Raw genomic sequence first — 10,484 nt, 5'->3', positions numbered from 1 at the left:
AAATGACATTTATGAGAGGATCAACACATAAATAGTCAACAAGATTTTTAAAAAGGGGTTGATAACACCAAAACTCATATGTATTGAGTGCAGCTATTGTAGCTACTTGTGGCCACTAGGTTTGGAGATTATCTAGACCAGTCTTAGTGCTCAAAGCAGAGTCAACCACAGCAGATCAGATCTGTATCTAGTCAAATTTTGAATATCTCCAAGAATGGATACTCTGCTGTCTACCTAGGCATCTTGGTTCACTGTTCATGAAGGTGAGGACTCTTCTCTCTGATTTGCTCTTGTGAGACTCCACTTGTAGAGCTGTGTTCAACTCTGGGACCCCTAGAACAAGTAGGACGTGGAGCTGCTGGAGAGGGTCCAGAGGAGGCCATGACAATGCTCAAAGGGCTGGAGCACTTCTATGAAAAGAGTTGAAGTTTTTCAGTTTAGAGAAGAGAAGGCTCTGCAGAGACCTTACTGTGTCCATTCTGTATCTATGGGGGGTTACAGGAAAGCTAGGGACTCTTTTATCATGGAGTATAGAGATAGGATAACCAATAATGACTTCAAACAGAAATTAGATTTAGATTATATATTCAAAAGGAATACTTCACTCAGAGGCTGATGAGGCACTAGAACAGGTTACCCATCCTGGGATGTGTTCAAGGCCAGGCTGGATGGGGCTTTGAGTAACCTCACTGTAGTGGGAGGCATCCCTGTCTGTGTCAGGGGAGTGGAACTAGGCAGTCTTTAGGACCATTTTCAATCCCAACCATTCTAAGGTTCTGCCACAGGCCAAAAGCTTTATAGGATTCAAATGTTTTGAGTCTCCTGCTGTTGATTCCTTGATACAGAAGATGCATACATGTAAAAAAAATAACCTTTATTCAGTACCCCAAAAAGCTGTCTTTACAAGGCTTGGCAACCTGTTGGTGTCTTAATGAGTGAAGTATTCATAAATAATTAAGCTTTCTCAGCTGAAGCAAGGCAACCCTTGGCCCCAGTATTATTCATCTTATTTAATAAAGGATGTTCTGGTGGTACATTCAGGATCAAGAGGAGTTTTGTTAATGCAGGAGGATAGTATTGATACTGTAGACAATTAATGTGCCTGTTCCTACTAATGATAAATGAATCTGTCGTCAGTTCATCTGGCGTTACAGCTCAAGCCTTACATAAGCGTTTCTGGATGTAGGCAAGGTTTTTGATAGCCAACATTTCAACCTTTACAGGTCAACATAATTCTTCAAGAAAGATGGATTTTCTAAATAACAGCCTGCCACAGAATGCTGGAAGTAGGGAAGAAAAAAAAAATATTCAGGTGATGATTAGCTCTATGAAATAGGTTGAAACCCAATGGAGGAAAAGCCTTTTTTTGGTTTTCTTTCAACCAGTGCTCTGAGAAAGAAGGAAAAGACCTTCTGAAGGATATTGATGGATCCAGTCACATTTATTTGGACAGCTACACCCAACATGCCTTGCTGCTGCTGCTGCTGTTTTTTTTTTATAAGCACATCTAAGCATTATGGACCAAATGTTCACAAACTCTAAAGTACATCATTGCAAATCAATCCCATTGAATTGGCAGATGCACAAAATTTGTCTCTAACCTAATTTTAATTAGCAATTCCCTCTAAAGTCAGCAGAGAGAGGCACCTTCGAAGGGCAATTCAAAGCAGGACTCTAACTCTAAGGCCAGCATTAAACTTTATGACTACTCGCCTTTCACCAAGAGTCAATGGCATGAATTCATAGCTGAGCAGAGAAGACTTTGCTTAAGGAGCAGTTCCAGTATCAATAAAACTACCACAGTGTGCTCTCTGTATCACAGTACTGCCATATGTATCTACTTATGGGAATTGGGTATGGGGGCTGAGAAGGGAATTGCTTTCCTGGGGCAGGTTAACGTAACAAAAAGCGAGCAGTTCTGCCTGCCCTTGATCTCCCTAAAGCCCATAGTCTCAGCCTTCTTATGCTTGAGTCTGTACTATGCTTCATTATGGAGTCTTTAAACACTTAGGCTAAAGATAGAGAAAGTCATTTACAAAGAAAACACAACTCTGGCTCCAATAGTTGGATTTTTTCAGAAGTAAGGTTCTTTGGGGCTGAACTTATTAGATTTTGAAATTTTGTTTACATAGTATTAAAAAGTCCAAGCACTGTGGAGTAGACACTCAAAATGAATATTCCAACTCCAGGATATTTAATAACTCAAGATAAATGAAGGTATTCAGAAATGGTGGTTCTAATTATTACAGCATTTTTGTACTTTTTATTTTTGTCTTCAAATATGGAAACCCGTATTTCTTATTTTGTTTTTATTTTTAATAATAATGTTACAGGAGTTACAGCTTCAAGAAAAAAACATAAATTAATATTTGAAGTTCATGAAAATATTTTGAACTAGCGGCTTGATTTTTTTGTTTCTTTTTCATCTTTTTGGTTGTTGCTTAGTTCATTTTTTCTTTTAACAAAACTTTGGTGTCAACAGGAGGTATGCAGTACAGATCTTCTCAGTTTTAATTACGTGAGGAATATTCCAGTTCTTGTAAATAAAACATGGTTATTTAACATTCAGATTTTAGTTCAGGGATTTGAAGCAGCCTAGTGGGCTAAGACATACTCCGCATTTCCATTCATTTACTCATAAGGCTTTGTAAGGGCTCACCACACACTTTTGAATGACGTCAGCTTTTTTTGTATTGAGATTTTTCTTTTCTTTATCAAATTAATATCATGAATATGTTAGTAGAGCTGCTGGTGGGGAGAAGATGCACTGCTTTGTTTTCTTCCCTGCTGTAATTAAGTGTAGTGCCACTTGCATCCATGAAGCTACTATTTGCCCCAGCTGAACATCTCCTCCTTCAATTCATCCATCAACCCAGTGTTAATCAACCCAGTCCCATCAACAAGTGTTTTATATTTAAACTTCTATTTCCTAAGGTGACAGTAGGTGTACTTGTAACACAATCAACATTTACAGCATTATCTCTACTTGAGTCCTTTCATGCCAGCTCCTAAAAATCAAAGTATAACCGCCTCTTGGAAATGTTGCTGTTCTAGTTTTTACAAAAGTAACAAGTATATTATTTAAAATACATATGTGCTCTATTCCAGCATTCATTTATGTGCATAAACTGTGTACAACATGCAAATGTAGACATACCAGTGCAAACTAATGCCTAAAGCAGTACTTGTGGGAAGGAACAGTGTGCATGCAGTGCATGTGGAGAGCAGCAGTTTGGTGAGGTAGAGAAGTCAGACCTCTGTTTTCAGTTCATAACTTGTGACTTAGTGAATGATTTATAATACATCCAGAGCCATTTGAAATGAGCAGATCCTCTTGAGATGTCCAAATTTGTTTAAGGGACTGGCAAAGAAGGTGTGCAGGATCTGCAGAAAGACTATCTTTCTGAAGTGGCAGCTGGAGGACATGCAGGTTAATTAGGGTAACTCTAGTGTATGCAGATCATTTTGTGTGGACAGCCAAGCTGAGCTGTGTCTTATGTCAGTAATTACAAATTTTTCCAAGTTATTTTTTGATAACGCTGAAGAACAAGTTTATTGTTACCAGAAGCCACTGGCCCTTAGCAGGATCGTGTATTGGCACGTTTTCACTGCTGTGTCACAGCAATGAAGTGATTGTTGTCACTAAATAAGTGGTATTGTCCAAACATACCTCACAATAAAATTATATTAGGTCACCTAATCATCACCTGAAAATTATATTGTCTACAAAACTCAGAGTTCTGTTTGAGATGCCATTAAATACTGAGCTGCCAAAAAAATGCTCGGGGTGCTACCAACTTACAACATAACGAGGTGAAAAATATGGGCTGATACAGTCATTTTTTTTATATGTTGAAGCAATTGGACTTTCCTACGTGTAAAACTCTGGACTCTTTCCCTAATTTCTTAAAAAAGACCAGTGCAAGTCTGTAAAAACTCCACTATTTTACTTATCTCTTAAAATATCTAAATGAGCTTCATAGCCAGCACTAAGCGTGAAATCTAGAAAGGAAGAAATACAGAAATACATTTGATGCTAAGCAGTTCGTCTCATTGAATGCATATTTTCTCTTTGTCGAGGTTTAAATCTGAGTACACACTAGCTTAGTCCCACTCACTCACTTAGCTTAAGGCCCTTCTACTCACTTTGGAGCATCTCACAGTAGGTGTACAGCTGCTCCTTGTCTTAGAATCGTAGAATCATGGAATGGCCTGGGTTGAAAAGAACCACAGTGAAATCATCCAACCTTTGAGAGCACATTTAAATGGTGAAGCCACCAGTGGGTTGTGGCATCTCCTATGTACTGATCCAGGAGCATCTTGGGTAGGAACAAGGATATTACTCGGAGCTGGCTGACTGTATTTTGTTCCTGTGGAAATTAAAGCATGGGAAGACAGCATGGGGGTGGATGACTTGCAAATATGGAAGAAAACATTGATTTCCTAAAATCAATATATACCCAAAGACAGATGCTCATTGCTGTTCTGTTGAGATGGTAATCTCTGAAAAAGGTTGTGGAGGTATTTCACTACACCTTTTTGTGTAGGTACATTCAATCAATTGCTCACAAATAGGAAGAATCTGTCTGGGTCTTTGGAATTATGAAGGCTCATGCCAGGAATTCCTGGCAGTTGTCAAGCAAACAAACTTTACAAATCCATGCCAGTTTTATTCTGACACACAACACCTGGCTCCTTTTCTGTAGTGAGAATGGTTGGACCACTGCAGTGGCACTCTGATTTTTGTGGATCGTGAACACAAAAGGGGATTGAGAAGACACCATCGGAGTTATTCTGGCACATGACTTGAGTGCTTTATATTCTTAGACAAATGAGGATCTGAAATATGTAAGTACACCATCATTTTTTTTTAAAGATTTATTTGTAATAATGAGAGAAAACAATAAAAATTTATTGTGTATATGGGATTTATATATTTATCATTTTTTTTCCGTATGCATTAATACCCAAGGGGAGCTGATAAATCAAGTTATTTCTTGTGGTCTTCCAAAGCACCATTATTTGCCTTTTGATTTCATCCTTGATTTTCTTTAAAGAAATGAAAAGAACAAAATGCACAAAATTATATTTGCAGTGTCATTTAAAATTCATTGTTTAATAAATTGTTATCACTTGAAAAAAGACTTTTTTTTTTCTGTATTGGTAACAAGAGATTTAACTGAAGTGATTGAATCAAGACAAGAAATGCTCCCAGGTTCCTGAAACTTGAATAAATAATGTTGACATGTCAACGTACTGTTCTAGAAGTTCATTTGAAGTGCAAGAAATAATCAGCATATAATTTCATGGCAGCTCATGTACTCCTTAACATAACTTACTCTTGGCTGTTGCTCCTCTGCTCTCTCATCAGCATTCCCAACTCTCCTAACACCCAACAAAAGTCGCCTTTTTTTTCTTTTCAACACTCTCAGTACAAAGATAATGCTTTTCTCACAACAATTACAGACTTCATATTGACTTCCAAATTGATAAATTTATCTTGACTTCCACCAACACTTATTCTGAATGAGTATAACTACCACTGATTTTACAATACCTTGTGGATCTACTAATTTTGACTCATCTAATGATGTTGCATGAGATGCCTTTTAGAACCGTAATTTTATTTGTATTTAACAAATATTTGTATTTAACAAGTAGAACTTGTCAGCCACAGAATACTATGTGAGTACGCACCCCAAATCTTTCAGAAAATAAAATCAATAGAAATTTGGCATATTATTAAAGTGATGAACCGAGGTTTTAAGCAGACAAAAATAAAATAAAATAAAATAAAATAAAATGTGGAAAATGTATTTCTACAGCTTCAAGTTAGGAACTCCATATTTCAAAGTATAGAAATAAGTTAACAGGAGATGTAATGGCCTGACTTGTAAGGATGGGGCTATGAGTCTTATAACATTTCTGGTTTTGAAATTCAACACAGAAGAATGTCTTTATTCAAACATGACTTCAATGTATAGCTTTATACTTCATGTATGTACTGATTTTCCATTGGTTTTAAACAGTAAGTGTATGCTTGTATTCTTCCCTCAGCCCAGGCTGTAGTTACATATTTCATATTATGATGTTTATATAGAAACGAGATGAGTCTGGGCTTGTGCAGCTTTGGGCAAGTTATTTAAAATGCACATTTTAACAGTGACAGGCACGTTGTTTTTGAAATGTCTTTATTAAAATAAATGTGTTTTAAGGGGTGTTTATATTTCTGACTCTATCTGACTGATTTGGTAGAGGTTGATATAACAATAACATTGCTATATAAAGCCTCTTTTCTTTTTTCTTTTGGAGATTCCTGGAGATATTTCAATAAAAAGAAACCATAGCCTAGGTATCTCAACAGTATTGGAGAGAAAAAAAAAATATTTCAGGACAAACTAAAAGTGTGGTGAGGCAACAGGGAAGCACTCTGCTTTCACTTCAAGAACTAAATGTAACGAAGAGGCTGTGAATGGTAAAATGGAGCATTTGGCTATTTTGTCAGACAAACAGATATTCAGAGGGCATTGATGATACCATGGCATAACTCCATATCTCCACTTTATGTATCAGTTTGTTTTGTCTCACTCCTGGAGGAAAAAGCCCTCACAAGTATCATGACTTGCTAAAGAGGAGGGATAAAACACAACTAGCACAAGTTGCAATTTTTCCCTTTCAAAAACCATCAACCTAACCTAGACTTTTTGACAGCTATGAAAACAAGCCAAGATTAAATTAAAACTCGGTATTGTGCTGGGGGTAACCATTCCCTGCCAGATGTATCATACGTACCCTGCTGTGCGCATGGATATTTATAGATACATCTATACAACACACGCAGTCAAGGAAAAACAACATGTTCATAAGGAGATGTGCTAATATCTGTTTGTCCGTGGTAAAACATGCAGTGTTAATACGTTGTATTATCAAACAAAAAGTGAAGGACATAAATGAAGAGTTGCTCCCATAACAGTTCCGTATTCCAGACATCAATCAGTACTACATGACTGTGCAGTGAATGGACATCTATTCATCCTGGTTCCCAGTGGTTACTGTCTTGACAGCAAATCACATCCACCAATACCTATATAGGGTACTCTGAGAACTGGGGGAGTCTGAGTTATCAGAACCACACTTCTCTGTGCTGCCAGGATGGAGATTTACATTTGAAATAGGAATTGGATTATAACCTTGCAGAAATGCACAGGGGTTATAAATGGATTTTATCAGTGTGCCTGGCCATTTTTGAGTTCCTGCAGAAATGTTTCCACATAAGGATCTCCTCTGAGGCACTCAGATATCAATATGATTAGCCTGGTAGACAGACCTCTGTACTGGGGAAGCAAGGTCAAGGCTTTTGGAACAATAGGAGACATAAAGATTCAATAATAATATCTTATTATTCTATCAAATGATGTCTGCAGAACACTTTAACAGCATTATATGAAGGACAAAGGATGCAATGTATATATGTGAGAGGGTAAAGGCTGACATTTCTATAGTGCATTTAATTAGCAGAATTCCATGCAAGCTTGGCCTTTGGAAGAAAAATAATCTCTGGTTGCACACTGGGCATGTTGAGCTTCCATAATAAACATACAGAGAACTCCTGTAGGGCATCTACTGAATCAAGGCCATTGTTTTGCTGGTGCCATGTCCTCAAAGACCTCGAGGTTGAAAGATCTTCTATAGCAGTGAACTCTGTTTTGCTTACTGCAAGTAGGGAGTTGATGGAGACATGAAACAGGAGGAATCATTTGTCACTTTTATTAAAGATATTTCTCAAGCTTGTTGGAGCCTTTGGCACAACTGAATTGCAGTGAGAAGACAGCACGTATCTAGGTAGGAGTATTTTCCCCAAGCAAGTGCAACCATCATTGAAGGAACGTAGTTTCTTGTGTCAAGGAGTGTCCAGATGAACAGTAATTAGCACATATTTATTGGTTCTACTACAAAATTGATAGTTTCTTCTTCTATCAGCTGTTACCATCCTCTTCCCTGAGAGACAGTAATTTGATGTCCCCAGGATGCCAGATTAATGGTCTGCAAAATAAAGTCAGTTGTTGCCTTGTAAGGGTTCACTACTATTGTTACAAGAAAGAAACACAGACACTGATCAGAGATGAGCATCTGACCATGCCCTCTGTTCTCACATTGTATTTTCCTTGGTTTAGTCTCTCTTTAATCACATTTCAGTTACAGATCTTGCTCAGAACCTGAATTAAGGGACACTGAGGGACCCAGTGTGGAGAGGTGAGATCTAGCAATCTTACATCTATTCTGGATTTGCAAAGAAGACTTTGGTAGATTATAATATTCTATCTTGCCAGTTTATAATAGGATAAAAATGAGGCTGACTGATATTCGTAAAGGCCTACGAGATAAATAGAGCAACCTTCTATGTCCCATTTAGGACTTCATCCCCTTTAGGACTTACATTGTTTTATTATCTTTTTTGCTGTTGTTCCTTCATGATACAGTCTTTCCAGAAAATAAACATAGGATGTGAAGAGGTGATATACCTTGCAGCCTATACTATATAAATTGATTTCCAGAACCCTGTCCTTTAGCTGAAAATATTAAAGTACACTACCTCTTTCATTAGACATGTATCATTTCTATAGTGCATGGCCGACATTGATCCATGGTAATTTATCAGAAGGATTTGGAAAAGACATAGAGTGCCACAAAACTATTGGATAAAGCTGATGTTGTTTCTACAGGAGAAAGAAGGAAAAACATATTTGCTGATGTGCACAGTAATTCTTTTCCTCAGATATAAACCTGTCAGCATAGCTACATTATATGGACTGAAACAAAGAGCACTGTTGCAAAGCAAAAATACATTTAAAAATTGAATATTTACAACAGAATTAACAAAACTGCCACTGTGGTAACTTCGGTAACTTGAAGTTTGAAGCCAGTCTTTGAGAATACAAATTGTATAATGGGGGAATTCATATAATGTGTTTAAAAAATACTGTCATTTCTTTTTTAGCATTTTCAGAATAGGTGTTCCACTGAAGTTGTGTAAGTCTGGTGAAGTTGTGAAATCTCCACCCTGATAATTGGACAGGTCTTTAATCTAACTGGACGTGATAGGAGGTTTAACTACAGATCTCCCTCAGTCCTTGTCAAACCTGAATTATCTAGTAGTTCTCTATACTATAAACAGGAGGATCAGAGGAAAAAACGAGGAAAGGAGACCAACAAAGAAGAAAACATTAAGAAAAAACTAGAAAGCCTATCTTCATCAACATCCAAAGGCTCTGTAGCTACAGATATCTTCCATTTATCTGTCTTTTTAGGGGGAAAGACAAGTGTATGTTCTGTGTCATCTCTTGGAAACAGTGTAAGGGGAGAGTGGCTGACTTTGCTGACACATTGAAGCTTCAGCTAAATGTTAGGTGAAGTTTCCTTCCTCTGTGTCAACACTTCCATAGTGGGGATTTAGACTGCCTATCTGGACTAGATATCCTCAGGCAAAGAAGTGGGATGAGATTCCTGGCTGGAGGCATTTCCATCCTTGTAAGTTCCCTTCATACTTAATGCCATTGCAGTTGACATACATGAATGGTATAGTGAACTGATAACAGCCACTTCACAATATCCCTGCTAAGGAGGTTAATCCTCTGGATCCTTGACTTGGCTAATTCATAACAGCAACATGACATACACCATAACCAAATCTGAAGTGCCTGAGGAGTCAAGTTATTGCCAAAGTGGCTTCTCTCCTCTTAAAAATTTCCTATCCAAAGGATACTGTGATTTGTTTCAACCTGGAGGCAAATTACCAGGCAAAAGTAAGCCATGCAGATGCCCAATGAGATGTACTAGATGGGATTCTCCTACCATCTACTCCCACCTTTCTCATCTCTTTTCAGTTTGATTCCTGTATCCTTCTTTGATTTTCCTACTTACAGCATGGATGGGGAAAACAAATTTTTCTGCTAGTTTCCTTGTTTCTGTACCCCAGGAAGACAGACTGTATGTAGAAAATCATCACTGAGTTTGAGAAGGAAATTCCACCATTTCAATCCTGTCCTCAACTGCAACTGTGAATAGATCCATAATAGTGGTTGCAGGCTCTTTAATCTTCACAGCAGTAGAATTCTTATTTTGTCTTTGTTCTCAGGCTTTACTGAATTCAGATCTGGTATTTTGATTTTATCTTGACCACTTCTCTGAAGAAAACTGTGCACTGTGTTGTCCTCTCTGCATCTAGCTCTGTGACATTTCTGGTGGCTCCAAATCTATTGTTTCCTTGATTCTCCTTGAAAACATTTATTCTGTACGCTCAAATCCATGCCTGCTGCACAACTCCCCATCAAATAAACTTGAGTAAAATATCCACATACTTGGAGGAAAGGGTGTTTATGGCCAAGTGTTGTCTGAGCCATGGTCTTTGTCTATGTTAACTTTTGTTGCAGCTGATAGGAATGATCTCATGTCCTGCCATTAGAAATAGTTAAAAATTTCCGTGT

General features: G+C 37.6%; 1 protein-coding gene across 1 annotated transcript in view; it reads left to right on the top strand.

Moving 5' to 3' along the window:
* The window catches only part of TENM4 (teneurin transmembrane protein 4), a 594,301-nt gene that overhangs the window by 87,304 nt on the left and 496,513 nt on the right, over positions 1-10,484 (top strand). The window contains exon 2 of the mRNA XM_042838225.1: positions 4,707-4,848. The gene's annotated coding sequence lies outside the window, so the exon portion shown is untranslated. The remainder of the gene's footprint in view (positions 1-4,706; positions 4,849-10,484) is intronic.

This window comes from Centrocercus urophasianus, unplaced genomic scaffold (assembly GCF_019232065.1).
Source record: "Centrocercus urophasianus isolate 14NV4802_14NV808 unplaced genomic scaffold, USGS_Curo_1.0 seq_74, whole genome shotgun sequence".
Taxonomy (NCBI): Eukaryota; Metazoa; Chordata; class Aves; order Galliformes; family Phasianidae; genus Centrocercus; species Centrocercus urophasianus.
The sequence above is the reverse complement of the archived record's forward strand: the minus strand, read 5'-3'. Positions and strand labels throughout refer to the sequence as shown.